A 27,140-nucleotide genomic window follows, 5' to 3' on the forward strand; every position below is an offset into this window, starting at 1 on the left:
GTCTCAGAGAATGGGAAGCTATTGAAGAGGTCTATGCTGGGAAATGACAGGGTCATGTAGCCTTACATAGCCCATGTGAAGAAGACATTAAAGAGGGGCAAGAAGCATGTGAATAAACCAATTAGATGACTAGATTAGTATCCCCTCTCCCCCCAAAGGTAGTTTAGATTAGGATGGTGATGGAAAAGATAGAAGATAACAAATTCAAGGAAAATTTGGGAGGCAAAATCAACAGGGTTTTCTGATAGATGAAAAATAGGAGGGAAAGGTAGATTATCAAGATGTGTCTTAGATTTCTTATACAAGATGGATTCAGTTGCAATGAAATTAATTGAAATGAACTTCAAATAATGACATAGTTTAAAGTTATGGAAAAATTTGCCTCATAGAATTTCAAGCTTTTAAAATTTTAACTGGGTGGAACTTCCTATTTTTTGGTGTTTACCAATCTTGTTAAAAATATGGAGTTTTTCTTTTTTAAAAAAAAATGTTTATTTATTACAGTGGAACCCCATCTGGAGATGATAAATTTAAGTTAGAAAATAATTTTGAGGTTTTTTTTTTGTGTGTGTGCTGATAATTACTATCATTTTGTCACTTCTAAATGTGTAATTATTGTTACAGGGCATTTTTTAAAATTAAAAAAAATGTATCATTAAAGTAATTTAGATTGCCTTTATTGTTTTTCTTGCTTGTTTTTCCTGCGATTAGACCGGAATTAGTAGGTTGTTTCTACTAAGTACGTTCTTTCCTTCTAAGAATTTCCTGGTTGGTATTGGACGGCAGCCCGGCCGGACCTCACGTGTTTGTGCCCAGGTCCTGCCCCCCTGCGGGGCGGCAGAAACCCAGCGAGTCGAGTGGACTGATGGTAGAGTGATGTGCAACCACAAGTGCCATTAACAAATTGATCATTGTTTGTGACCGAGACCTGGGTCACCTCTCGGGGAGCTCGGGCGGCCTTTGGAAACCTGCGCATCTATCTGCAGCGGTGCCGCGGCCTGGGAGGCCGGCGCGCGGACGGAGGGGCGGCGCGAGGCCCGCGGCCCCAAAGCGCGGGGTCGCTCCGGGCCCCGGCGGGGTGCGCCCGGTGCAGCTCTCACAGGCCCGGGGTGGTTCTAAGAGACGGAGGAAGTCAGCAATTTGTAGGACCGAGGGCTGGCGCTCTGAAAAAAGGCGGAGGAGGGAGCGGGATTTCTCCGCCCCCGTTCCCGACGGTCCAATCGCTTCGGCTTCTCCTTTCCTCGGCCAGCCCGGCCCCTAACCTGCTCGAACCCTTTCTGCGGGAGAGGCGGCCCGGGCTCTTTAAGGGCCTGCCGCGCCTGCGCTCTGGGCTTTCCTGACGCGGCCGGGCCGGACCCCGGAGGCACCCGCGCGCCGGCAGGCTCGGGGTCGCGTCGCGGGGACAGCGCCGGCGCCGGGAGGGGTGCGTGAGGGTCGGAGGCGCCCTAGAGCTCCCGAGTGCGCGCGGCGCTCCGGAGAGGGAGGGCGGGCGGGAGGGCGGCCCGCGGAGCTGGGAGCGGGGCCGAGGCGCGGGGACGCGGCGGCGCGGCTGCCGGCTGGATGGGAAGTTAATGTTTACCGCGGAGCCCACCCAACGTTTCCAAGGTGAGAGGTGCCCCGCCAGCCGGGCGGGCCGCGTGCCCGGGTTCCGCGGGGTGCACGGCGGGGCCCCCCCCCCCGAGTCGCGCGGTGGGGGGCCGTCTCCAAACTTGCGGCGCGAGCGGGGCGGGCGCGTCCGGCGCCGCCGGGGCCTAAGTTCCCTGTGGCCGCTGCGGCCCGGGACCTTCCTCCCCGGGGAGCTGGGGAAGAAATGCGCCCGGGGGAGGTGGCGGGACGGGGCAGCTTCGGGGCGCTTCCTCGGAAATCCCGTGTGTGTGTGTGTGTGTGTGTGTGTGTGTGTTGGGGGGTCCTGTCCCCGCATGCCCGCCCTTCAGGCAGAAGCCCATTCCCTCCGGGTGACCTGACGGGGCGAGACCGCCCGCGCCCCTTGCAAAGGGCGCGTCTGTTCTTGGCCTCCGGGACTCTGCGCGAGGCCGAGCGTCCAGGCAGGTGATGCGCCAGCCCGGTGGCTCCCGAGGATGCACTTGGGGAGCGGCTGTAGCCGTCACGGAATCACCTTCTGACTAGCGGGGCGAGCCTCGGCCTCACCGCAGGATTTCCGGAAGGCGGGATTGTGGCGTCGGGGTTCGCTTCGAGTTGCCGTGATTTCTTTTGTGTCTTTCGGTTGGCTTAGGTCTCACTCAGTTGACCTCCTTTCACCAAAGAGTTAATCAAAACTTGTGGAATGGTTCCTTCGCTTTTCTCCCATCCGTTGCTTTTAGAGGCGATTTCGGAAAAGCAGCGTTTTCTTGCACAGATGGCTTTTCTTTGGGACACAGTGTAGAATAAGAAGCTCCTTTCTTTGCCGAAAAGAAAGACATCCCAGTGCTTCACGAAGATCAAGAAAAATTATCTGTTGGTAGGTTTTTACCTTAGTTCTGGGCTGATAGGTTAATAGCTGTTTTTAATTGTGTTAGTTTTGCAGTTCACAGGGAGCTCCTTTTCTGTTCTAAAATACTAGCCTTAGGTGTCTGAGAACTTCGTGCCAAAGAAATCTTAGAAAACTCATCGAAGTATGATGTACAGAAAAAAAGTGCACAATCCTAAGTGTGCGGGTAAAGCATATTTTCCCCCAAGTGTACCATTACAGATTAAGAAACAAGAGCATTACTTGGTTGGGGTTCATATCCAGGGGTGGAATTGTTGGTTTGTGAGGTATGGGAATGATAAAACTTTAATATTAGGCACGGTTGAACATTTCCCCAAAGTGGTTGCACCAATTAGCAGGGAGTATTATTCCAGTTACCCCACATCCTTCCTGATGCTTGTCACTTTCTTAAAACTTTTGCTGTTCTGGGATATACCAGTGTGGTTTGATTTTGCATTTTCATGATGATTGTAGTTGTGTGTGTGTGTGTGTGTGTGTGTGTGTGTGTGTGTGTATGTGTGTGTGTATGTGCGCGCGCGTGTGTATCTCCCATGAATTCTTTCTGGGATGGATATATATATATATATATATATATATATATATATATATATATATATATATAGTTTATCTTTTTCATTCTGTATCTTGCCTCCTCACTCTTTTAATGGCTTTTTTTGGAGGAATGGAAATTCTCAACTTTAATGAAGTATACTTAATCTTTTCCTTTATGGTTACTACTTTTTGTACCCTATTTAAGAAATCTCTGCCTAGACTAAGAATACGAAGATACTTTCCTGTGTTGCCTTATAGGAGTTTTCTTTTGTTTTACTTTTCATATTTAAAGTGTATAATCAATTTACAGTAAATTGCAGCTGGATTGTAAGGGGTCAGGGTCCACTTTTTACTTTGTGGGTATCTATTTGACCCAGCACCGTTTATACCATCCTTGCCCCTTTGCAATGTGTGGCACTTTTTTATTATCTGCTTGTTAATTTCTATAAATTTTGGAAATCAGAATTGAATCTATATATCAATTTGGAAAGAATTGACATCTTAACAATATTGAGCTTTCCAATTTATGAAAATGGTATATTCCTCCATTTGGTTAGGTCTTTTAAATTTTTTCTCAGTAATGTTTTATTACAGAGGAAAAATCTTGCACATCTTTTGATATTTATTCTTAGGTACTTGATATTTTTTGATGTTATTATAAATCATATTTAAAAACATTTGTGGCTGGTATATAGAAATAAAACAGATTTTTTTTGGTTGGAGGACCTTTGGAAAAACAGTCTTTAATCTTCAAATACACCTTGTATGTTCTAGTTTTCCAAGGTTTAAAATTTTTTAAAATTTATATTTTATTTATTTATTTATTGTATCTCCAGTGTTTGGGACCAATTAAAGATTTATAGAGTGTTTAGTATATTGACAGTCACTGTGTTAAGCTCTGGGGAATACAGTGCTGATTAAGATGCTACTCTGGCCTGGCTAGTGTGGCTCAGTGGTTGAGCGTTGAACTATGTACCAGGAGATTACAGTTCGATTCCCAGTCAGGGCACATGCCGGAGTTGCAGGCTCCATCCTCAGTAGTGGGTGTGCAGGAGGTAGCTGATCAATGATTCTCTTTCATCATTGATGTTTCTCTCTTCCTCTCCCTTCCGCTCTGAAATCAATTATATATATATTTAAAAAATGCTGCTGCTCCCCTTAAGAAACTTAAGAGTCTAGGAGGAGTTGTAGATATTCGAGAAAGACCTTTGTCCTCCACTAGGAAAAACGCTATGATAAAAATTGGTTTGACTGCATGCAAAGGGGGCATTTAAATTAAACGGGGGAGGTATAATATCCATCCAGCTTTTAGTGTTCTGAGAGCTAGGCAAAGGACGTGGTCTGTGGGTGGGAGCTACCATTCACTATACATACAGTAGTTCCCCTTATCCACAGGGGATACCTTCCAAGGCCTCCCAGTGGGAGCCTGAAACCATGGATAGTACTGGACCCTATACACTATATGCTATGTTTTCCCTGCACATGCATACCTTTTCACTTAAAGGAAGCACTTTACGGCTTTTCATTGTTATATCTGAATTGCCAGCATCACTACTCTTGCACTTTGGGGTCATTATTAAATAAAATAAGGGTAACTTGAACACTGTGATACTTCCACAGTCGATCTGATAACTGAGATGGATACTAAGTGACTAATGGTCTGGCTGTGTATACAGCGTGAATATACTGGACAAAGGGGTGATTCATGTCCTGGGAGAAATGGAGTGGACAGTGTGGGATGGTGCATGATTTCATCACACTATTCAGAACGGCGTGCAATTTAAAACTTATGAATTGTTTATTTCTGGAATTTTCCATTTAATATTTTCAGACTGTGGTTTATTGCAGGTAGGAGGATAAACTATGGCAGGTGGATAAAGGGGAAGCACTATACTTCTGCTTAATCCCTTGCCTTTCACCCTTGAGCATCACTTCACTCTTCTCTTCTTGAGTCTGGAGTCTGTGTTTCCACAAATTAACTGTAATGAGAAGATGTGAATGGTGGAGTAGGGAAACTGGACGGTTTGTGTACAGACTTTAAATTACTAACCTACTCTTCAGCTCCATACATCTCCCCCACTGACTGTATAATTGGAGACTTCCAAGTGCTGAGCTTTACTGAGGTTCTGTTAGTGAGGCAAATCACTTATTGACAATATTTCCTTCTGCAGACCTGTAAGTTTAGCTTTCCTTCCTTTACTTAGTTACATATTCCTCCATCTCTTTTCTTGTCTCATGGATGTCATGTCCATGTCTTCTCTTACCTGATAATGTTAAATGTAGTTTAAGCTTTCTTTCCCTTGCATAGTTTGTTTTCTCCCAAGTTACCTCCCCCCCTCCCCATTTGATATAGTTTCAGCAGTAGAGGCCTTCCACAGAGGTCTATTAATTTTTTATTGTTTCTTCATAATTAAGCACAGTGACTAAAGGCTGTTTGGAAGCCCTGAGCTTATAAGTGGGGCTTACTGATTTAGAGATTTACTCTAATAATCTAGACCAGTGGTTCCCAACCTTTTTTTTTTTTTTTTTTTTTTGGCCATGTCCCACCTAAGCATCTCTAAAATCCTGATGCTCCCCCACCCCTGTGACATATAATTCTTTAAAAAAGTGAGCTCCTATTCATGTGGAGGAAGCCTAAAAAGCCATTAACTTGGTCTAAACAAGCTTCCAAAGAACATCCATGAAAGAGAAAAATAAAAGAATGAAAGGACAGTTGAACTACTGAGGAAGAAATCACTAAGAAATTCTTAAAAAAAATTAATAATATGAAGTGATATGAAAAAACAGCAAATAAAGTTACAAAACATATAATAGAGAACTGAAATGCATATATATGTCACAATATCCTATCTAATAAAGAGGGAATATGCTAATTGACCATCATGCCCTCACAAAGACGACGGTGCCCATAGCCAATAAGGAGGGAATATGCTAATTGTCTGTCACGCCTTCAAAGATGGCGGCACCAACAGCCACAAGATGGTGGCACCCAGTCTCCTCAGCCCCGCAAGGGCGGCAGGCGCGCGGCATGGCCAGGCCCGCCCCCAGGCGGGTCTGGCCACGCCGTGTACCTGCCTCCGGAGTCCCCCAGTCTCCTCAGCCCCCCAGCCGTCCAGGGCTGCCCGAGGCTCAGGCAAGCCTCAGATGGCGGTTGCCCAGCCGCCCAGGGCCGCCCGAGGCTCAGGTAACCAGGGCCGGCCGAGGCTTGTGCTGCTGGCAGTGGCAGCAGCAGAGGTGTGATGGGGGTGTTGCCTTCCCTTGATCGCCGGGTTGCCTCCTGCCCCTGAGATTCTCCTGGACTGTGAGAGGGGGCAGGCCGGGCTGAGGGACCCCCCTCCAGTGCATGAATTTTCATGCACTGGGCCTCTAGTATATATACTATATATGAGGCCCCTAGAACCATAACATGCAAAACATTCACTGTTAATAACTCATTCTCGAATTGCCCCCCTTAAAAATCAAATTGCCCCCCTGTGGGGCATGTGCCCCACGTTGGGAACCACTCATCTAGACTCTAAAAAGTGGTTCTGAACTTTGGCTGCACATTACAGTCACACGGGGAGCTTTAAAACATGTATATGCATACACGTACACATGCTACTGCTAGACCAAATTCTTTAGAATTTCTGGGGGGTTGGACCCAGATAACAATAATTTTTAAAATATTAGGTGAAATTGCATACAGTAAAATAAACAGATTTTAAGTGTATAGTTTGACGATAAAAAGCATTGTGAAAACCCTAGAACAGGCATGTCAAACTTAAAGGCTAACTTGGGCCAAATAAACAAGGTTTAAGTTTGTGGGCCGCAAAAAAACAAAAGCTTTAATTTTCATAGAAATGTAGGTTTATTTTGATAGAGACATGCTGAATACAAAGGGCTGAAATAAATGAGTAATCGTTAATGAGTATTCGTTGTGGGCTGCAAGTTTGACATGCTTGCCCCAGAAAATTCCTTCATATTCCTTTCTTCTATATTCCCCACTCCCTGCTCAGAGGCAGCTGCTGTTTTCTGATTTCTGTTGCCATAGTCATAGATTAGCATCCATATTTTCTAAAGCTGCCCATTGTGTGGCTAAGATTGAAACCATTGGTTGGGCGGACTCTTTGAGGCTACCTCCAGGGTCTCTGTGTTTCTTTTTTCTCGGTCAGGTTTCCCAGAGCATATCTTCCCGTTTTCTGCTCGGAGGGCAGAGTTCTGGTTCCAGTGATCTGGGAACTCATGAAGAGAGGGCTGGGTACTGAGTCAAAGAGCACTTAGTATATAGGATCACATAATTTGCTTCTTCTTGTTAGGATACCTATGTGTGTTCCACCGTGTATGGGTTACCTTCTTAAGAGAATAAATCTCCAACCAGCTGACGCATTGAGGGTGGGCTAGGCAGCAACTTGGAGGAAGGAGGGGGTGTAGGTTTCTAAAATGTTTAAAAGCCTTTACCTGGTCCTTTCTTACTTTAGTCTTCCCTTCCTCTCTTTGTTCTGGTCGTCCCTAGGCCTTTTGAGGATTCTGTAGTGTAAACTGGGTTTGTTCTTCGTTGTTAGCACTGCTGACTCATTTGGCTGTATTTGACTACTCAGTTACCACTCATCCATTTTCCTCCCACCTTCCAAAATTGTGGTTCTCTTGTCTCTTTTTCCATTCTCTCTGACCTTATGGTTTGTGTTCTAAAAACAGAACAAAAGAACAAGAAAAATTTTTCTTTATCTTTTTTTTAGTTGAGTTTGGGAAGGTAGCAAAATTAGATGTGTGTATCAATCTGCTATCTTAACCTGGAAGTCCATCGTCTGCTTTCCATTATTCAAAAATGTGTTGTCATTTATCTTCTGCTGTTGTCTCCTCCTTGAGGGGTTATAGCTTTTACATTTCTTTACTGTTATCTAAATAGCATGTCAGGAGGGAGAGCACCAAAATATTGGATCAAACTCATTTCTCTAGAAGTCCTAAAACTCCTTTGAGAAGTACTCATTGTCCCACAATCTTAAAATCTCAGGATTAGAAATGATTTTTAAAGATGTCAGTCTATTGAGCTATTTGGTACTTTCTGTAGTGGGAAACTCATGGTAAAGAGATGAGTAACTACAGACACTGATTGGGCTGTGGATCTCTGTATAATATTGTGTTTCCTAAGGGTCTGAAAATCCATAGGTGCATTAAACATTTAGTATTGAATGAATAAATCATAGTCTTACATATTTGTAACATGTAAAAATTATTTTTAAAAAAGCATGTGCTTTTTGTCATTTTAGTCAATAATACTTAAATCCAACTATGGTCATAGGAGAAGGAAATACTCAGAATTTTTTACTTTTATTTTGAAAAAAAAAGATTCTACACCAACAAAAATGAAAAACTATTGCTAAAGATAAAGTTGTAGAGATCTTAGTTTATGGTTAACATAAGTAAATTAATTAGAACCACCCATTAAAGCCTCTGTGGTAAGCTCCTCTAATGGCTTTGTTATTCTTTTTACTCTTTCTTTAAAACACTTACTAAAGCAGTAGGTTTCCAAATACTCCTTGAGACAGGGTTTTTACCGTAAAGTTCATGATGAAAATATTATTCTCAATATAATTTGTTTTCTCTTAGGCTAACTTTATAAAATTTAATGTATTTACCTTTAAATTATGTCCATCTTTTTCTGTATTAAAATATCTCTTTATATATGAAATTTGTGATGCTAGGCATTCGGTAAGCTTTTTTATATGTGTTTTCTGTAATGTCCTTATTTGGTAAAATAGAAAGCTGTCAGCCCTATGTTGCTTTTCAAATTAATTTTTGATAAGTTTTATAAAATACAAACTTATCGCAGCACACTATTCCCACTAACCTTTTTGCTTCTCCACAAATTAATTATTTTTTATGTTTGCATATAAAATTCAAGATATCAATCAAAGATAACATTGGCAGTTATTACTATTTATCTTGGTGGAATGATAGTCCTTCTTCATTGGAAACATGCGGGCTAATTAATTTGTGTTTTGTGGATAGAACCTGTTGACTGTGGCCCCTTGTGTGTGTTCAGAAAGGGTCATCCCATTTCTCATTATTGCAAGTTGCCTGGTGGGTTTATTTGTTGCCATTTCCAGCTGTTTATTTCAAAAGAGCTCTCCCCGCCTATGCTGTCTTCAGTTTATCCTTTAAGTGGCCAAAGACAATGTGGATTTAGTGCTTGTTAATTGTTCTTTGTGCTGATCCCCAACCCTCACAGTTGTAATCTGAAAAGTGTTTCCTAAAGCTGGTTATCTGAGTCTTCATTGTTGGTTTTGCTATTCAGTGTCTTTTGAGTTCATAATTAGGGCTCTCTCTCTCTCTCTCTCTCTCTCTCTCTCTCTCTCTCTCTCTCTCTCTCTTAAAATAAATCTTTATTGTTGAAAGCATTACATATGTCCCTCTCCTCTCACCCCCCGCCCCCATTGCCCTCTCCTACCTCCCTCCCCTCTTAGGGCTCTCTCTATAAGAAACTGCTAACTCCTGTGTTCTAGGAAGGGACCTTGATGAGCAGTAGGGAAAGAACTGGCTTTTTTTAATGGATCATTGCTCCTTTTTTTAATTTTTTAAATAGGAAAGTGTAAGCACTGATATAGAAGTGCAGATGGGGATATTGTCCTACATTTGAGTTGGTGCTCAAATGATTAGGTGCTGTCTTCTTTGGCCTGGTATAGCTCTTTTGCTATGCCAAAAATTCTCATAAATTATGTTAGTAAGTTTTTTATAGCAGTGTTAACAGATACTGGATGAAAGTGTAGCTTTAATGAACAATTGTATAATATATAATGCAAAATTGTATTACATGGTATTGTTGTTGTTGTTAATCCTCACCCGAGGATATTTTCCCATTGATTTTTAGGGAGAGTGGAAGAGAGAGAGTGAGAGAAACATCAATTCGAGAGAAATACATTGATTAGTTGCCTCCTGCATGAGCCCTAATCAGGACCAGGGCTGGGGAGGAGTTTGCAACCAAGGTACGTGGCCTTGACTGGAATCGAACCTGGGACCCTTTGGTCCACAGACCAATGCTCTATCCCCTGAACCAAACCGGCTAGGGTTCATATGATATTTTAATGAGATACATGAGAGAAAGATAGAAGAAAAATTTAGTGTCTTGAGGTATATCAGAAATCAGGATAGTTTAGAGGACTGAGCCAGAATTTGATGGTGAAAAGATAGACTGTGAAATAAATTGAGAATGAATTTTAAGGAATAAACCCATGAAAAATGTAATGCCTTTGAATATTTATTTGAAATACATGTAAGAGATGAGCACAAAGTTAAAGTTGGCTACTTTTTTTAAAATGTGGAGAAGTTTGTTTTCTACTGCCAGATGAGCAAGGTTATATAAAGGTTGTCAAGCATGATGGTACATTTACATTTTACTTACAAGATCAGAAAAATGAGTCAGTAAATGATCTAGAAATATAATGAAGTTATAAACATTGTCCATAAGTCATTAAGAACCACCAAAGAACATATTTAGCATATTCTATATGTCATACTAATAATGTGTATTGGGAGGATAATGATCTATTCTACATAGACAAAATCCTTGCTCATAAAATTTACAAATCAGGGGATAGATTCTTGTTTCTGAGCTAGATAATTAAAAAAATAATTTAGTGATTAATTGGTCTTAAAACTTGAGGCTTTTTTTAAACTACTAAGGAAAAATGCTGAGTGAAGTAAAAGTTTTAAATTAAAAACTTTTTTTGAGGTAAAATTGACATATAGAAAAATGCACAGAACTTAAAATATACAATTGATTGAATTTTGATGCATGTATACACATGCATGTATGAATATCTCTTTCTCACTTATGATTCCTTTCGTCAGTCCCTATTATCCTGATATCTTTTACCACAGATTAGTTTTTCTTGTTCTTGAATTAATAAATAGGATAATATAGTTTGTATTCTTTTGTGTTTGGCTTCTTTTGTTAAACATGTTTTTGAAATTTATGTTATTGCTCATGTCAGTAGTTCTTTTAAATTGGTGTGTGGCAATGCATTATATAACACAATTTGTTTATCCTTTCTCCCATTTGTCTATTACGAATAAAGCTATTATGAACACTTGGCTACTAGTCTTTTTATAGACACACATTTTCATTTCTCTTGGATAAATAACTTGGGACAGAATTACTGGGTCATAGGGCAGTTGTATGTTTAACTTTAGAAGACATTGCAAAACAGTGTTCCCAAGTAGTTATGCCATTTTACATTCCAACCAGCAATCTATGATAGGTCTACTTGAATCAGAATTGAATTCACAAAGATGATTCTGGTACAGTGGATACAAGACTTGAAATGGGAAAAACACACAGTAAAGTAATACAGTTGAAAATTTATGTATTCCTGTTCTAAGGAATTGATAGGGAGGGAGATAATCTTATGGATTCTAGAGCTATGATATGTGGGGTGAGGATAAGGGAGGGGTCAGTTGACCCCATGTATTTGCTCTAGGCTGCTGGATATTGGTGTGTCAATCATTAATAGAGGGAACACAGTGGAGGAGTAGATGTTGGAGGGAAAGGGGGGGGGCAATAATTCTGTCTTGTTTTTAATACTAATGAGGTGGAAGGAAGTAGATGAGATAACTCTGTAAGTATGTGTAGTGAGGAGAGAGCCTCGGATGGAATTGGAACTTTGGGGACCATTGACATTTAAGAAATGAGCTGATGAAGAGTAGTCTGCAAAGGAACAGAACAAGTAGTAGCCACTACAGGAGGAAAACTAGGAATGTGATTTAATAGAAGATGAAGGAATAGAACTTTGAAGAAGGAGGGAGGGGCTTAAATGTTGTTAATGTGACTAAAAAATACGTACAGCCTTTTTGGAGGTTAATTTTTAAAAATATCTGTTAAAATTAAAAACATGTTATTTGACTCAATAGTTGCACTTTATGAAAGAACTTCTAGAAAAACACAAAGATGTGGGAAGATGTATTTAAAGGTGTTCATGGCACCTAGTTTATAATAGAAAAAATTGAAACAATCCATGTATCCATCAGTAAAGGGTTGTCTAAATGAAATATGATGCATTCATATGATAGAATGCTATGCAGCTAATGGAATACCTTATACATATACAGTATTCCTATTGCAGCTGTAACAAATTATCACAAACTTAATGGCTTCAAACAGGTGTTTTCACTGGGCTACGTCAAGGTATTGGCAGGGCTAGTTCCTAGGAGAGAATCTGTTTCCTTGCCTTTTCCAGCTGTTAGCATTCCTTGTATTACTTGCATTGCATTCCTTGGCCCCTTCCTCCATCTTCAAGGCCAACTGCATAGCATTTTCAGATGGACCCAACCCAGATAATTCAGTATAACCTCCTCATCACAAGATCCTTATGATGAGGATCACCTGCCAAATTCCTTTTGTCATTGAAGGTAATGTTCACAGGTTCAGGTATTATGAGGAGCTCTTTTAGGAGGCGGTTAATCAGGCTATCAGATAATACTAATAAAAGACACAGTTCAAGGTACATTATGTAAAAAAATTCCCTAAGAAATATGTATATATCTAATTTTTATTCAATTAAAAATACATATACCCATATGTGTTATATGTATAGAAAATAAATCTTGATAAATATATTCTGCACTGTTAACACTGGCTGTCTTTGAGAGTGGGGTTACATAGTACTTAAACTTTACAAGTTTTCTGTGGGGTATTTCAATTCTTAATTAAAATGTAATTTCTAATCATAAAAATAAAAAATATAAAAGAGTATTGTACTGGGGGTTACATGTTGCAGAGAGATCAAGTAAGATAAGGACTGTATGGTGTTTACTGGATTTAACAGCAAAAGAGTCTTGGTGAGCAACTTTGGTAAGTGTGTTTTCAGTAAAATGGTATGGTAGAATTCAGATTGCAGTGAAAAAGTGGGAGGTGAGGAAAGGAAGAGTGAAAGCTAAACATCTTTCCAGGTGCTTAGCTGAGGGGGTGGCAGGATGCTGTGAGACCAAGAGACCTTAGGGGGATGTAAGATTCAATGAGATTTGTAAATAGGGCAGAGCAACATGTTTATGAATCAAGAGCAGAAACTGGGAAGAAGGGAGAGATCCTCTGAGTTACAGGTCTAATTCAAAGAGCTTGAGGCCTGGGAGTTTCTGACTTTAGACAGAAGACCTGTGTGCTTGTGGTAGAACTAAACGTAAGCCTATGGGTAGTTAAGTGTATAACATTTAAGTTTTCTTTAATATTATTAAATTAAAAAATCTCTTGCAATCCTAAATGTTTCTTTGTCACTTTCTGAAAGTCTAAAGTTATTGTGTAATTTTAGTCTTGCTAATATACTTTCAGTGACTTGGTTTGTCCCAGAAACTTCTGATTGTTTCTGTAGCCTAGTATATGAGATTCAGGGCATAAGACCTTAATTTTGTATTGCAACATTTTGGAGATTTTTTTCTGTTATAATTGAAACTTCATTTAAAAAATTTGCTTATATAAGCTTATATCAATTTTCTTTTGACTCTAGAATGTTATAACGGGAAGGCATATGTGATATCATTTACTCCAGCCTTTTTTCAAGTTTCTGACAGAAAGTCAAGGTTTAAAGAACTTAAATAACTTGTGAAGGCCCTATGGATCTTCTTAATAGAATGAGGTACTTTTACCTTGCTGAGATGCTGAGGAACCTTCTAAAAAATTACTTCATTGATAGTGTATTTGCCAGGATTTTCTGATTTTTCATATGTATCCTTTTACCTGTTTTGATTAACATATATTTCCCCCCTCATAATGTCATCATTTACCAGTATTGGTGACCTTAAAGTAATTAAAATGACTAGCGTTAAAATGGAACATTTAGCCTGTTGCCATGATTTGTACACTGTGTACCCATTTGGAGAATTACGTTGAAGATTCCTATTGCCATTTTAGGATTTAATAAAACAGTTGTAATTCATTTTTATTTCACACTAGTGGCCTGGTGCAGGAAATTCATGCACGGGGTGGGGGTGTCCCTCAGCCCAGCCTGCACCCTCTCCAATCTGGGACCCACAGGGATCAGGCCTAAACTGGCAGTTGGACATCCCTCTTGCATTCCGGGACCGCTGGCTCCTAACTGCTCACCTGCCTGCCTGCCCTACGCCCCTAACCACCTCTGCCTGCCAACCTGATCATTCCTAACTACCCTCCCTGCCGGCCTGATCGCTCCTAACTGCCCTCCCCTGCCAGCCTTATCACCCCTAACTACCCTCCCCTGCTAGCCTGATCGACCCTAACCACCTCTGCCTCAGCCCCTGCCACTGTGGCTTTGTTCAGAAGGACATCTGGAAGATGTCTGGTCTAATTAGTATATTATCCTTTTATTAGTATAGATGTATATTTTCATATTTACTATGCAAAGTTGGTCATGGGGAATGGAAATACTGTAAAGTACCTAAAACAGTGCCTGGCATATAGGTTTGGTTCTCAATATAAATATCAGCTATGATTTTGTGACTACACTATAAAGGAAGACTAAAAAATGCAGAAACGTGCAAACAGAATTGAAGATAATATAGAAGCAATACTATCTGATATCATATTGGTTTCAGCTTTTTATTCAGTTTTGAATGACCAGAATGGCTAAGAGGAATACCAAAACTATAAGACAGTTTTTTCATATGAGGTATTATATTGTCTAACTCATAAAGTTGTTTGATGCACAGTATGTGCTAAAAAATACTGGTTATTTTATTCTTTGGATGGGTTAGGTTGGCCTACTGGCAGGAGAGATTGTACATTTGTATAATTTTTTAAATAGATTGTGTTTCCTGAAGCGTATATAGCATTAAATTGGCATTTTATTTAGCATGAACCAAACAATTAAGATCCATAACTCATGGTAATTTTTGTTATTTGATCAAGGTGGTTTAATGGGTCATTATTTCTTCTTAAGATTTAAGTGTAATCTAGCAATGTATACTGAATGTATTAATATGAAAAATCTTTCAATACTGGTAATAAATGAAGTGGCCAATTAAAATATTTTATTAAATTTTTGAATAAAATTGAACTTGTATAACTCTTAAAGAGGTTCAAAGGCTAAATGAATGCCAATTCTTCAAGGTAACTGCATGCTGTATCTAGTACAGTTTTGGATATCTCAAACATTTAAAATGCTAAAACTGGTTAGTACCTCATTTACATGAAATGTTTTAATCAGGTAGCTCATAAATATCAGCAATACCCATATGCTTTCAATGGGTTGAAAAGTGTGTGTGTGTCTGAATTTTGTAAGTTGCTTAAGGTATTTCTGAGCTGTGGCAGTCAGTAGAATTAAGAGAATTTAGCCAGAGAGCAATACATGTGGTACCTGTTAGTAAAGTTCTTTAACAGTGAATATAAATACAGATTTGCAACTATTATACCATAAACTCATAATATTGGAGCATTGAATATAAAAATTAGCAACAAAACTGATAATTTACATTTAGAAGATGGAAAAAAACTTAAGTCTTGTAAACAAGTTAGATTCGATGGAGTTAGCCTTGGTAAAATCCCATTTACTTCCAATATAGGCATGTAATTGTGAGGTGGTGGCCATTGGTTGCTTTTCTCTGTTCATTTTCTATTTTCTCTTCCCTCTTTTTTTAAAAGAAACTATTGCTGTAGTTTACAAAGTGGGAAGGTTTCTTTTTGTGCAAGATGTTAAAGTCAGGAAAAATGTGAAATGTTTCTCTAGATCTGTTATACAGATCTGTTTACATCTTATATATAAAAAAGGCTAATATGCAATGTATCCTCTCGGGAGTTGACTGGGAGACCAGGAGTTCAATTGCTCGCTATGAGTGCACTGACCACCAGGGGGCGGCGTGAAATGAAGGAAGGCCTGGCCGGCAGGCGGCAGCCATGGAAGGGAGGCCCCAGCTGGCAGCTGGAAGTCCCTGATTGCTGGCCAGGCCTAGGGACGCTACCCATGCACGAATTTTGCGCACCGGGCCTCTAGTTTAATATAAAAAATTGTAAGATATTTTGGTTGGTATTCTTGAGACTTCTTTTTTACACTAGTATTATTTATGGGTTAAAAAGATTTTAGTCGGTTTGGCTCAGTGGATATAGCATCAGCCTGCGGATTGAAGAGTCCCAGGTTCGATTCTGGTCAAGGGCTTGTACCTGGGTTGCAGGTTTGATTTTGGCCCTGTTTGGGGTGTGTGTGGGAGGTAATCATTTGATGTTTCTCTATCTCTCCCTTTCTTTTCCACTCTCTCTAAAAAGCAATGGAAAAATATCCTCAGGTGAGGATTAACAACAACAAAAAGATTAAGACCAGTCTATAATAGGCTATTTTCAAAAGAGTTAGGAATTTTTATGTGATATGTTGATAGTTTTATTTTGGAATATAATTTCCATCTCAACATTTTAGTTAATTGAATTTCTTAAAAAGGTAATCAGATTGGTTTTGGGTAGGCCCTGTCGGTCTGTCAAATAAAATTCTCAGGGTCATGACATATTCTGATGTGCTTGCTCTGTTTTTACTTTTATGTTCTACAGTTAGTTTTAGCTCCTCTTCCTATCAGTGATTTATATTTGTTAGGATGTTACTCTTTTAGGACTGACTGTTTAATATCCTGGCTACATCATTTATTAGCTAATGGATCTTGGGCTAGTTGTCTAACCTCCATAAACTTCCGTAAAATCTCAGGGTTATTGTGAGGATTAAATAAGATATGAATGTACCTGAATAGTAAATCATACAGTAGATAATGGCTGTAGCATCAGCAATAATATATCATTGTATATAAGTTTTACTCTTTTGAAGTTTAGCTTTAGAGGTGTGAAATTTAGCTTCAGATAGGGAAATATGCTGAATGCCTACAGAAAATAAATTAACTCAGAGAAATTTGTCATATAGATACCTAGAGGAAGGAGACTTGTCAGCAGTGTTGCCCTTATTTCCTGTTTTCCCCCTTTCACTTTAATTCCTGTTCTATTTTTTTATTTCTGTTGAAGCCAGTGCTCTTTAGCTTCCCTTCTGCCATCTCTTAACAGCTGTTAACTTCAGTAAAAGACAGTTTATAATTCTTTTTTTGGATATTTACAGGCTATGTGTTAAAATCTATACTCCATATTTATTGATAATACTCAAAACATGCAGGACATTGCTATTTATATAATAATGTCATTTATTCCCATGTTTACAGAGTTGGAATAATACTTTTTTGTAACCTACTTAAAAGATTGAAGATAGATATTACATTTTCATCAACCTTAAATCCTACCAGAACAAAATTGAATATATATTGCTTTTCAGTTGTATATTAAGTTTTTTTTATGGGCTCAGAATTTCCAACATCTTGAAGAATGAAGAGAAGTAATGGTGTATATAGGTACAAGTTAATGCTATTTTTATATTGATATAGGCCATTTTGAATTTGAGCAAACATTTTAGAACGTACTTCTAAGTTTGATCATTGCTGTTTACTTTGGAAGCAAATAAGAAAAGACCTCCCTGGATTCATTTGGCATTACATACACATAGATAGCCACTGAGAAAGTATGGTGCTATAAGTTGGTGAGCTCTGGGGTTTGTACTCTTCTGTAAGCAGTCAAGGTTGTAGTTTAAATAATGGTCCCAAAAGACAAATTTCTATAATTCACCTATCTGTCAATTTCCCCCTAAATTTATGGGTTCCTATAAACTTACTGTGAAACTTGAGATGTCTGTAATAGTTTCTTTCAGACTGAATGTAAGTAATTTACACAATATGATGTAGGTGAAAGAGCTTAGAATTAAAATACCTAAATCTATAGAATTATTTATCTATTTATTCTTTCAGCCAACTTTTGTTTTTGAGTTTCTAGTATATACCAGGCACTATGCTAGGCGTGATGGAGGACAAAATAGTACCTTCTCTTTGGTCAGAACAGAAAAACAAGCTACTTTCAGGCTAAAACTCTGCTCCCTTCTCAGGAGTACTCCTAACCTGCAATCATGACTTCAATAATGATCTCTTAGTATCTTGTATCAGCATTGTGTTGCTTTCTCCCTTTTATTTCCTTACTAGAGGCCCAATGCACGAAATTCGTGCAAGGGGCTTGGCCCTCGCAGCCCGGCTGCCTCACGGTCCTGCGGCCCCGCTGCCTCGCCCACTGGTCTTTCCGGAAGGCCATTCTGTGGTCTGGTCTAATTAGCATATTAGCTCTTTATTATAAAGGATTATTTGTTTTTCAGATTAGAATATATATATCCTGACATGACTAAGGACTCTACAAACATGGTTTCCCTTCAGTTTTGCAAATAATACGTATTTGTTCAAGAAAATTAGAAAAGTTAAAATATAAATAATATTAAAACCATAAAGTTAATGTCTTATATTCTACTAGAGGCCCGGTGCATGAAAATTCATGCACTGGAGGGGGGCATCCCTCAGCCCGGCCTGCCCCCTCTCACAGTCCAGGAGCCCTCAGGGGCAGGAGGCAACCCGGTGATCAGGGGAAAGCGACGCCCCATCACACCTCTGCTGCTGCCACTACCGGCAGCGCAAGCCTCAGCTGGTCCTGGTTACCTGAGCCTCGGGAGGCCCTGGGTGATTGGGCAGCTGCCATCTGAGGCTTGCCTGTGCCTCGGGCCAGCCCTGGGCAGCGGGGGGGAGGGATTGAAGGGACTGGGGGACTCTGGAGGCAGGCATGCACCTGCTGTGCACCTGCCGCCCCAGTGGGGCTGAGGAGACTGGGTGTCGCCATCTTGTGGCTGTGGCGCTGCCATCTTTGAGGGCGGGACAGTCAATTAGCATATTCCCTCCTTATTGGCTGTGTGTGCCACCATCTTTGTGACGGCATGAGGGTCAATTAGCATATTCCCTCTATATTAGATAGGATTCAGTTTTGTTATGGTAATTGCTGTTGGCAGCTTCTGTTGGTATTTTCCTTTGTGGTCTTTCTGCTGGCTTTCCAGCCAGAGCAAACTATTAAAAGTCTGCTTGGCACTTGTATGCCAGTGTTCATAGCAGCATTATTCACAGTAGCCAAAAGTTTGGAAACAGCCCTAATGTCCATCAACAGATAAATGGATAAACTACAGATGAGTGAAGATACACACATATATAATCTTCCAACATTAAATATATCATGTTTTTCAAGAGCTCAGAGTTTCTAATACCTTGAAGAATGAGAGAAATATATACATAATGGAATATTTTTCAGCCATTAAAAGGATTGAAGGTCTGATACATGCTGCATCATGCATGAACCTTGAAAACATGCTGAATGAAATAAGTTCTGTACAAAAGGACAAATATTGTATGTATGATTCTATTTATATATCTAGAATAGGTAAATTCATAGAGTCAGAAAGTAGGTTAGAGATTACTTGAGGCTAGGGAGAAGGAAGAATGGATATAGAGTTTCTGCTTTGGGAAATAGAAAATTCTGGAAATAGACAGTTGTGATGGTTGTGTGACGTGAGGGTAGTTAATTCTAATGAATTGCACACTTAAAAATGGTTACAGTAGCAAAATTTACAGAAACAAAGTCTGTTTGGAACTCTAAAGGGCTTGTGGCTAGTTCACAGTTTTACTTCTAAGTGAGGCTGAGGTCTCTTGTTCATTCTTCATTCATGTTTCCCTCATTTATGCACCATCATTTTTTGAAAAAAAAAAAAAAAAACAGCTAACACTGATTGAGTGATGAGTTTATGGATAATTAACTTTTCTTTATTTTCTTTCATTTTGCCATAAATATGGGTCATTTATAATGAAAAAAAATCATAAGACTTTTTTAAAAAACAAAATCAAATCAATATATTTTTCTTCTTGAGCCTACTATCTGGTATTCTTTTCTCTCTCTTATCATTTTCCCCTTCTTGATCATATTTTACTTTTTTGGGATATATTTATCTCATTCCTTAATTATGCACATTTTATATAACTAAATTGGAGATAATTAGAAAAACAAGGACTCTCTCCACCCCCAAATTCACTAGTATACCATAACCTTGGTTTTAATTTTGATATATCTTCTTCTATTCTCTTCTTTGCTTATTTCTTTGTTCTAATGAGAACATATATATAATTTGAGTTTTTGCTTTTTTTTTACTTTCCCCCTCTCTAACCATCTTTTTTTTTTTTTAAAATATATTTTATTGATTTTTTACAGAGAGGAAGGAAGAGGGATAGAGAGCTAGAAACATCGATGAGAGAGAAACATCGACCAGCTGCCTCCTGCACACCCCCCACCGGGGATGTGCCTGCAACCAATGTACATGCCCTTGACTGGAATCGAACCTGGGACCCTTCAGTCCGCAGACCGACGCTCTATCCACTGAGCCAAACTGGTTTTGGCTCTAACCATCTTTTTAAAACAAAGTTACAATTTCCAGTTTTGGGTCTGGCATGAAAGTTGTCACCCTGACCTAACAATAAGTAAAAAGCTAAACAAACTGAAAAATTAACATTTTTTTCTTAGTTTCATCAGAGAAGCAAAGTCACAGGACAGTCCATTGCCCTTCAAATTGAATAGATACGGATAAGCATAACTTACTAGAGAGAAACCCCTAAGTTGAAACCTGTGTGGGAACCAGGGCTAGGGCAGGGAAACCTGAACTTTAACTAAATAATTGTTGGCGGTTCAGTGTGGACAAGACTGAGAGATAAAACTCCAGGGGGCCCCAACATTTCTGTGAATTTTATCTCTAGGAACTTGACCAGATTCTCATCGTGAATATTGGAGAAAAATCCCCTCATACTTCCTTCTGGGAGAGGGGAAAAGGAACTAGTTGGAAATATTCCACAACATTCTGTTCTTAATAAGGTCTGCCCTCAGGAGAAACTATTTAACCAGGGGCTCGCCTGCCGGGGTTTTAGCAGAACCTAATTGACCCGGGGGGAGGAAAATAACCAATTCCAGCCCTCTCTTGTCATCCTGTCCCACAGAAGGGAATGAGGTGAGAGGTGGGGCAGGGGAGGGGAAGGACTGAGAAGTACATGTGACGTCCACAGTCCAGAGGTATAGAGTCACTAAAAGACTAAGGTGGACTCATCTATCTTCTATATATAAAAGGCCAATATGCAAAGTGTCCCCTCCAGAGTTCAATCACTCGCTATGATGTGCGCTGACCACCAGGGGGTGGTGCTGAATGAAGGAAGGCTTCGGCCAGCAGCCGGAAGGCCCTGATCGGCCCTGATCGGCCCTGATCGCTGGCCAGGCCTAGGGATCCTCCCTACCCGTGCATGAATTTTGTGCACCAGGCCTCTAGTAGGATTATAAAATGCTTCCCTTACCCCAAACCTTTGAACCACATTATTAAAGGCCTATTTACAGCAGTTCCATTTACGCAGTACATCATATCCAACTATTAAGAAAAATTACAAGACATAAAGTAAAAACACACAGTTTATAGTGTTGAAGGACTGAAGAACTGAAGAACTGAAGCTGCAAAGTAAAAAAAAAGTTAATTTGGGGTCTTATAGGATTTGAATCCACGAGATCCAGATTCAGGGAAACATGAAATGTGCTCAAGGTAAGGCAAAGAAAGCCAGAGATTATACAAGCAAAAACCACAATTTGTAAACTAGATCTTAAAATGGCCCAAAGTCCAGCTGAGAGCCAGTTGAAAAATGTTGGAAATTTAATTTTCCACCAGTTAGGAATGCCAGTGGTCACGTTTAAGTGCCCTTTAATGGACTTTGTGAGTTTAAGATGCTTGATTATTTCTAATTATACCTGGGGAAAGGTATTTATCCAGGTACAGCAGTTTTGACTATAGCACAGATATCACCTTGTGCTGCAGGTAAATAGATAAGAGCAATGCAATTATCAAGTACATGTGCTAAGGAATGCAAAGATTTTTGTTGAACTCTAATAGCCCATGTGGTGGGTTGAGCAATTCTGTTAACTGTTCAGTCAGGTTGCTCAGCATAATTTCATAGTCACCTGCCGATATTCTAAACCAAGCACTCTAAATCCTAAAAAGGCAGTTTAATTGATTGCCAGACTAACCAGCTGGGAGGTTACATCCTTGTGAGTGTCTATTGCTTAAATTTTGATAGATTTGGTTATAGCCTTTAGAGGTGTAACATTTGTTTCCATATAGCCTGACAGCATCATAGATTGGGGGTATAAGGAAAAAAATGAAGTTGAATGGATTCTAGGGAATAGCTGAACTCAGTAGGTTACATTTATGGAAGGTCTTGTTTTCCACACTAAATGTAGGTACAGGTGAAAAGTTTGTTATAGGGAGTACGATGGGGTCAGTGTTGTTGGAAAAAGTAGTAGTAGGTGAGATAGTAAATCTAACATTCAGATAGGTTTCCAGAGCTTGCTAAGGACAGAAAATTGAACATAAGTACTTTCTATTTCCATATACCAAAATATTAAAAACAAAGGAAGAAGAAATCACTTGATTAAAGCCCGTTGAACACATTTTAATTAAAGTTTGAAGATACAAATAAAATCAGGAACAAAGCTAAAATAACTAGTATGGTAAATGTCTGTTCAAATATTTCATGAGCATAGGCTAGTAATGTGGAATGGTTACAGTAGGCAATCCAAAACACAGGGAAGATGACTGACTTGTCATAGTAATATAAAAAGCATTAGTGTGCACTAGAATATAACTACTATAGTAATTATGAAATAAACATAAGGGTTATGCATAACAGGGATTGGTTTTATTGGTCTGGTCCTGAATCTTGGGAAAGCTATCTACTCCAGATGTTGTCTGCCTCTCATCCAGGTTGATTTCAGAGTTGAAGGGAGAGGGAGAGATAGAAACATCATTGATCAGCTGCCTCCTGCATGCCCCCTATGGGGATTGAGCCCACAACCTGGGCATGTGCCCTTTACCGGAGTCAAACCCGGGACCCTTCAGTTCGCAGGCTGATGCTTCCATCCACTGAGCCAAACCAGCTGGGGCTCCTCCTCCTCCTGCTCCTCCCCCTCCCCCCTCCCCTCCCCCTCCCCCTCCTCCTCCCTCCTTTCTCCTCCTTCTTCCTCCTCCTCCTTCTAATATACTTTATTGATTTTTTACAGAGAGGAAGGGAGAGGGAGAGAGAGCCAGAAACATCGATGAGAGAGAAATATCAATCAGCTGCTTCCTGCACACTCCCCACTGGTGGGGATGTGCCTGCAACCAAGGTACATGCCCCCGGCCGGAATCGAACCTGGGACCCTTGAGTCCGCAGGCCGACATGCCATCCACTGAGCCAAACCGGCCAGGGCCTCTTCCTCTTCTTAAAGAATACCCTTCAATATTTCATGTAATACTGGTTTGGTGGTGAGGAACTCCTTTAGCTTTTTCTTGTCTGTGAAGTTTTTCATCTGACCCTCAATTCTAAATAAGAGCTTTGCTGGGTAGAGTAATCTTGGTTGTAGGTCCTTGCTATTCATCACTTTGAATATTTCTTGCCACTCCCTTCTGGCCTGCATAGTTTGTGTTGAGAAATCAGCTGGTAGTCATATGGGTGCTCCCTTGTAGGTAACTGATTGCTTTTTTCTTGCTGCTTTTAAGATTCTCTCTTTGTCTTTAACTCTTGGCATCCTCCTATATAATAAAGAGCTAATATGCTAATTAGACCAAATAGCAGAAGGACCGTCCGGATGACCTTCTGGACGAAGCCAGGGCTGGAGGAATTGACCTTCAGGTCAATTGACTATGAGGATCCACTGTGACTATAGTGGAAGAGCTGCAGTACAGGAGCTATCCCTGTTATTTTTCTTGCCAACAAATATTGTAACATAGATACAATGAGCTTATTGGACTAAAAGAGCCAGGTAGAATAAAAGTTGTATGTTTGTATTATTTTTCAGCATTGATAACCCTGAAGGCATGCTTGTTTTAATTAAATCAACAACCTTAAGCTTGCTTTCACTGACTAAAGATTAATTCCAGATCATGTGAACTTGTAAAGCATTTGGGTTAGTTTTAGTTATTGGCCACTTGTATATCTTTGGAGAAATGTCTGTTCAAGTCCTTTGCCCATTTTTTAATTGGGTTGAGTTGTTACTGTTGATTTTAGTTCTTATATATTTTGGATACAACCCCTTATCAGATATGTGATTTGCAAATACTTTTTTCTATTCTGTGGGTTACCTTTTCACTCTGTTAGTGTCCTTTTGATGAACAAATGTTTTAATTTTGATGAAGTCCCATTTACCTATATTTTTTCTTTTTTGTCGTGTCATATTTGAAGAATCATTGCCAAATCGTTGTCATGAAGCTTTTCCCCTGTGTGTTTTTTTTTTTCTAAGAGTTTTATAGTTTTAATTCTTATGTTTAGGTCTTTCATCGATTTGAGTTAAGAAGTCTTTTTTTTTAAAGTTATTTGTATTATTGAAAGTATTACAGATATCCTCTTTATTCCCCATTGGCCCCCCATCCACTGCCCTCCGCCCCTGCTCCCCACCCCCTCCAGGCCTTCGCCACACCGTTGTCAGTATCCATGGGTTATACATATATGCATATAAGTTCTTTGGTTAATCTCTTCCCATCCTTCCTCTCCCCCTCCCTTTGAGAAGTAAGTCTTTTAAATGATATTAACCTTGGGTTTCTTATCTCTAAAATGAAGACATTACTTGTCCTACAGAATTGTGAGCATTAAGTAAGTGAGTTTTGATGTGAAAATCCTAAAAAGTAAAATGCTAAATTTTGAATCAGCCTTGATAATATAAAACAGGCTAATCCAATGGTGAAAAAAAAATAAGTATAAGAGCTTACTTATTTGAAGTGTGCAACTTTTTTCCCTCTTTTACTAAAATCAAATGAAATTAGTGTCTGTTTGAAAGCATTTTTAAAAAAGTAAGGTTTGTTGTACAGTAAAGTCCTGACCAACTTTCTGGAACCTCTAGCCTTCAGGAATCAGATTGAATTAGAAATCTCAAAAATAAAGGTCATGGTTGTGAATGGGAATATTTTGCAGCTCCTACTTCTTCATCTTTCTGATTTTCCTTACTCTATTATAATCTGGTTTCTGCTTTTTTTCATGGGGACTCACTGAGGTTACTAGTGACCATATCCATTGCCAGATTTTGGCCTTGCCTACCCTCGATAGTAATTAAGGAAAAAGAATCTCAAACCAGACTGTTTATGTTTGACTTTTATTAGCTTTCTGACCTTATATAAAGTTGTATAACTTATCTGTGTCATTTCTTCACTTTTGAAATGGGGAAACAGTGACACCTGCTTTAGAGTATTTTAGAGTTAGGATTGAAAATTAAGTCTTTAAAAGCAGTTCTTTTGGCAGTTAAGAGCATCCTTGTAAGTTCTAATAAAATATAAAGTAATAAAGGAACCATGATTATTTCTCATGGGAGATCATATTCAAATATTGTAGTAATATTTAAAGCTAAACTTTATATTTTACTTATTATTTTATTAAGATTTTACTTTTTTCGAGAAGTTTTATGTTCACAGCAAAATTGAGTGGGAAGTACATATTTCCTTGCCTCCACACATACACTTCCACAATTGTACATGTGTTACAATTGATGAGCCTACGTTGACCCGTCATAATCACCCCAAGTCCATAGTTTATATTACAGTTCACTCTTGGTGTTGTATGTTCTATGGGTTTGGGCAAATGTATAATTACATGTATTCATCATATGGTGTTATACGGAGTATTTTCACTGCCCTAAAAATCCTGTGTTCTTTTTTCCCTTCTCTCCCCATCCCTTGACAACCACTGATCTTTTTGCTGTCTCCGTAGTTTTGCCTTTTCCAGAATGTCATATAGTTGGAATCATACATTATGTAGATTTTTCAGATTGACTAAACCCTTTTAAAATTGAGATGGAATTCATATACCATTAAATTTACTTCTGTATAGTTCAGTGGCATTTAGTATATCCACTAGGTTGTATAACCATCACCACAATCCAGTGCCACTAATCTAATTTCTTTCTCTGGATTTTCCTCTTCTGGACGTTTTATATAAATGGAATTATACAATGTGTGGCCTTTTGTGTCTGATTACTAAGCCTTTCTAATAAAGGTTTTAACCTTTTCAAAGTATGTTAATGTTTAAAAATAAATTAATAACACCTCTGTGAGGTAGCTAGGAACTTTGTGATGTAATACCATTGTCAGGTTTATTATGTCTTCATGACCTTAGTTTACCAGAGGATGAAGAAAAGAGGTTAGAGGCAGCTGAGTGGAGATTTGGAAAAGCAAAGTTAAAGGAAAAATGGGACATGATGATTTATGTAAAAAATAACTTAATCCTGTGGGATTTCTAGGACCATGAGTATTAAGCTTTATTGAAGTGTTACTGCAATTAAGTACTCCAGTTATGTTTAATAATTTAAAATTTAAAGATGGGTTGTTGAGCCTTCAGTAGTTACAGATTAAATCTTATTTCAGCAAGTTTAAAAGGATGTCATGGTGGTGCTCTTGGTTATTCTAACCCTTTAAATGGAAGCCTGTTGCTACAGTATGCAGAAGGGGTATGATAAATTTATTTGTAATGATTAACAAATCTAAAATTTGTTTTAATAATAAAAATTTTGTCTTTGCTGCAATTATCTTGAGCAGAGGACATTTATATAATGGAAGTTTAAAGCACTAATCTTGAAAGTTGTATGTATATTTGAAATTAATGGTATTAGTAAAAAGTAACATATTTCTGTAAATTTTACATAGTAAGGTTTTTGGTTTTAAAATATAGTGCATTTTTTTTAATATAGTGCATTTTTGAGATGCAAATTAGTGCCAGTTTCACAATTGAATTTGTAGTTGTAACTATGTAGAGAAAAGTAATAGGATAACAAACCACAGTAGGCTATCTTGTTGTTTACCATGGCTCCTACCATTTTCTGGCATAAAGGTAGATCTGGCTAAATTATTCCTTCGTTTCTATCTAGTCTTTTGCCCTGATGAACTGTGCTGATGGACTGTATTCATTGATGAGGATTTCTTTTACCTGGAAGGCTAATGATCTGCTCCACGCATCTTTTCCTTGGACCCCGTACTTTATCCTGCTTGTCTTTCTTGGGAGTTTTTCTCTCAATAGTAAGAGCTCCCCGATCCACTCTATAATATCATTCCCAAGGGAAATAAGTTCGAAAAGGGGAAAGTTAATGGAAGTGAAAAGAAAATAAGAGGTATCCTTAGGTTAATAAAACTCTTGCTCCTATTCAACACTTGTAATCAAATCTTTGTTTTAGCAGTTCCAGCTTTATGTTGAGTTGCTTAACTCTGAC

General features: G+C 39.1%; 1 protein-coding gene across 5 annotated transcripts in view; it reads left to right on the top strand.

The window, feature by feature from the left end:
- The first annotated feature begins 1,276 nt into the window (after positions 1–1,276).
- The window catches only part of EVI5 (ecotropic viral integration site 5), a 185,273-nt gene continuing 159,409 nt past the window's right edge, over positions 1,277–27,140 (top strand). For 3 of the 5 annotated variants that reach the window (XM_079776024.1, XM_079776027.1, XM_079776028.1), the window contains exon 1: positions 1,278–1,605. The gene's annotated coding sequence lies outside the window, so the exon portion shown is untranslated. Of the gene's footprint in view, positions 1,606–1,849; positions 2,459–27,140 lie in introns of those variants that run through there. The other 2 variants (XM_079776026.1, XM_079776025.1) reach the window with 2 other exon arrangements.

The sequence above is a fragment of the Cnephaeus nilssonii genome, assembly GCF_951640355.1.
Source record: "Cnephaeus nilssonii genome assembly, chromosome: 7".
Classification (NCBI taxonomy): Eukaryota; Metazoa; Chordata; class Mammalia; order Chiroptera; family Vespertilionidae; genus Cnephaeus; species Cnephaeus nilssonii.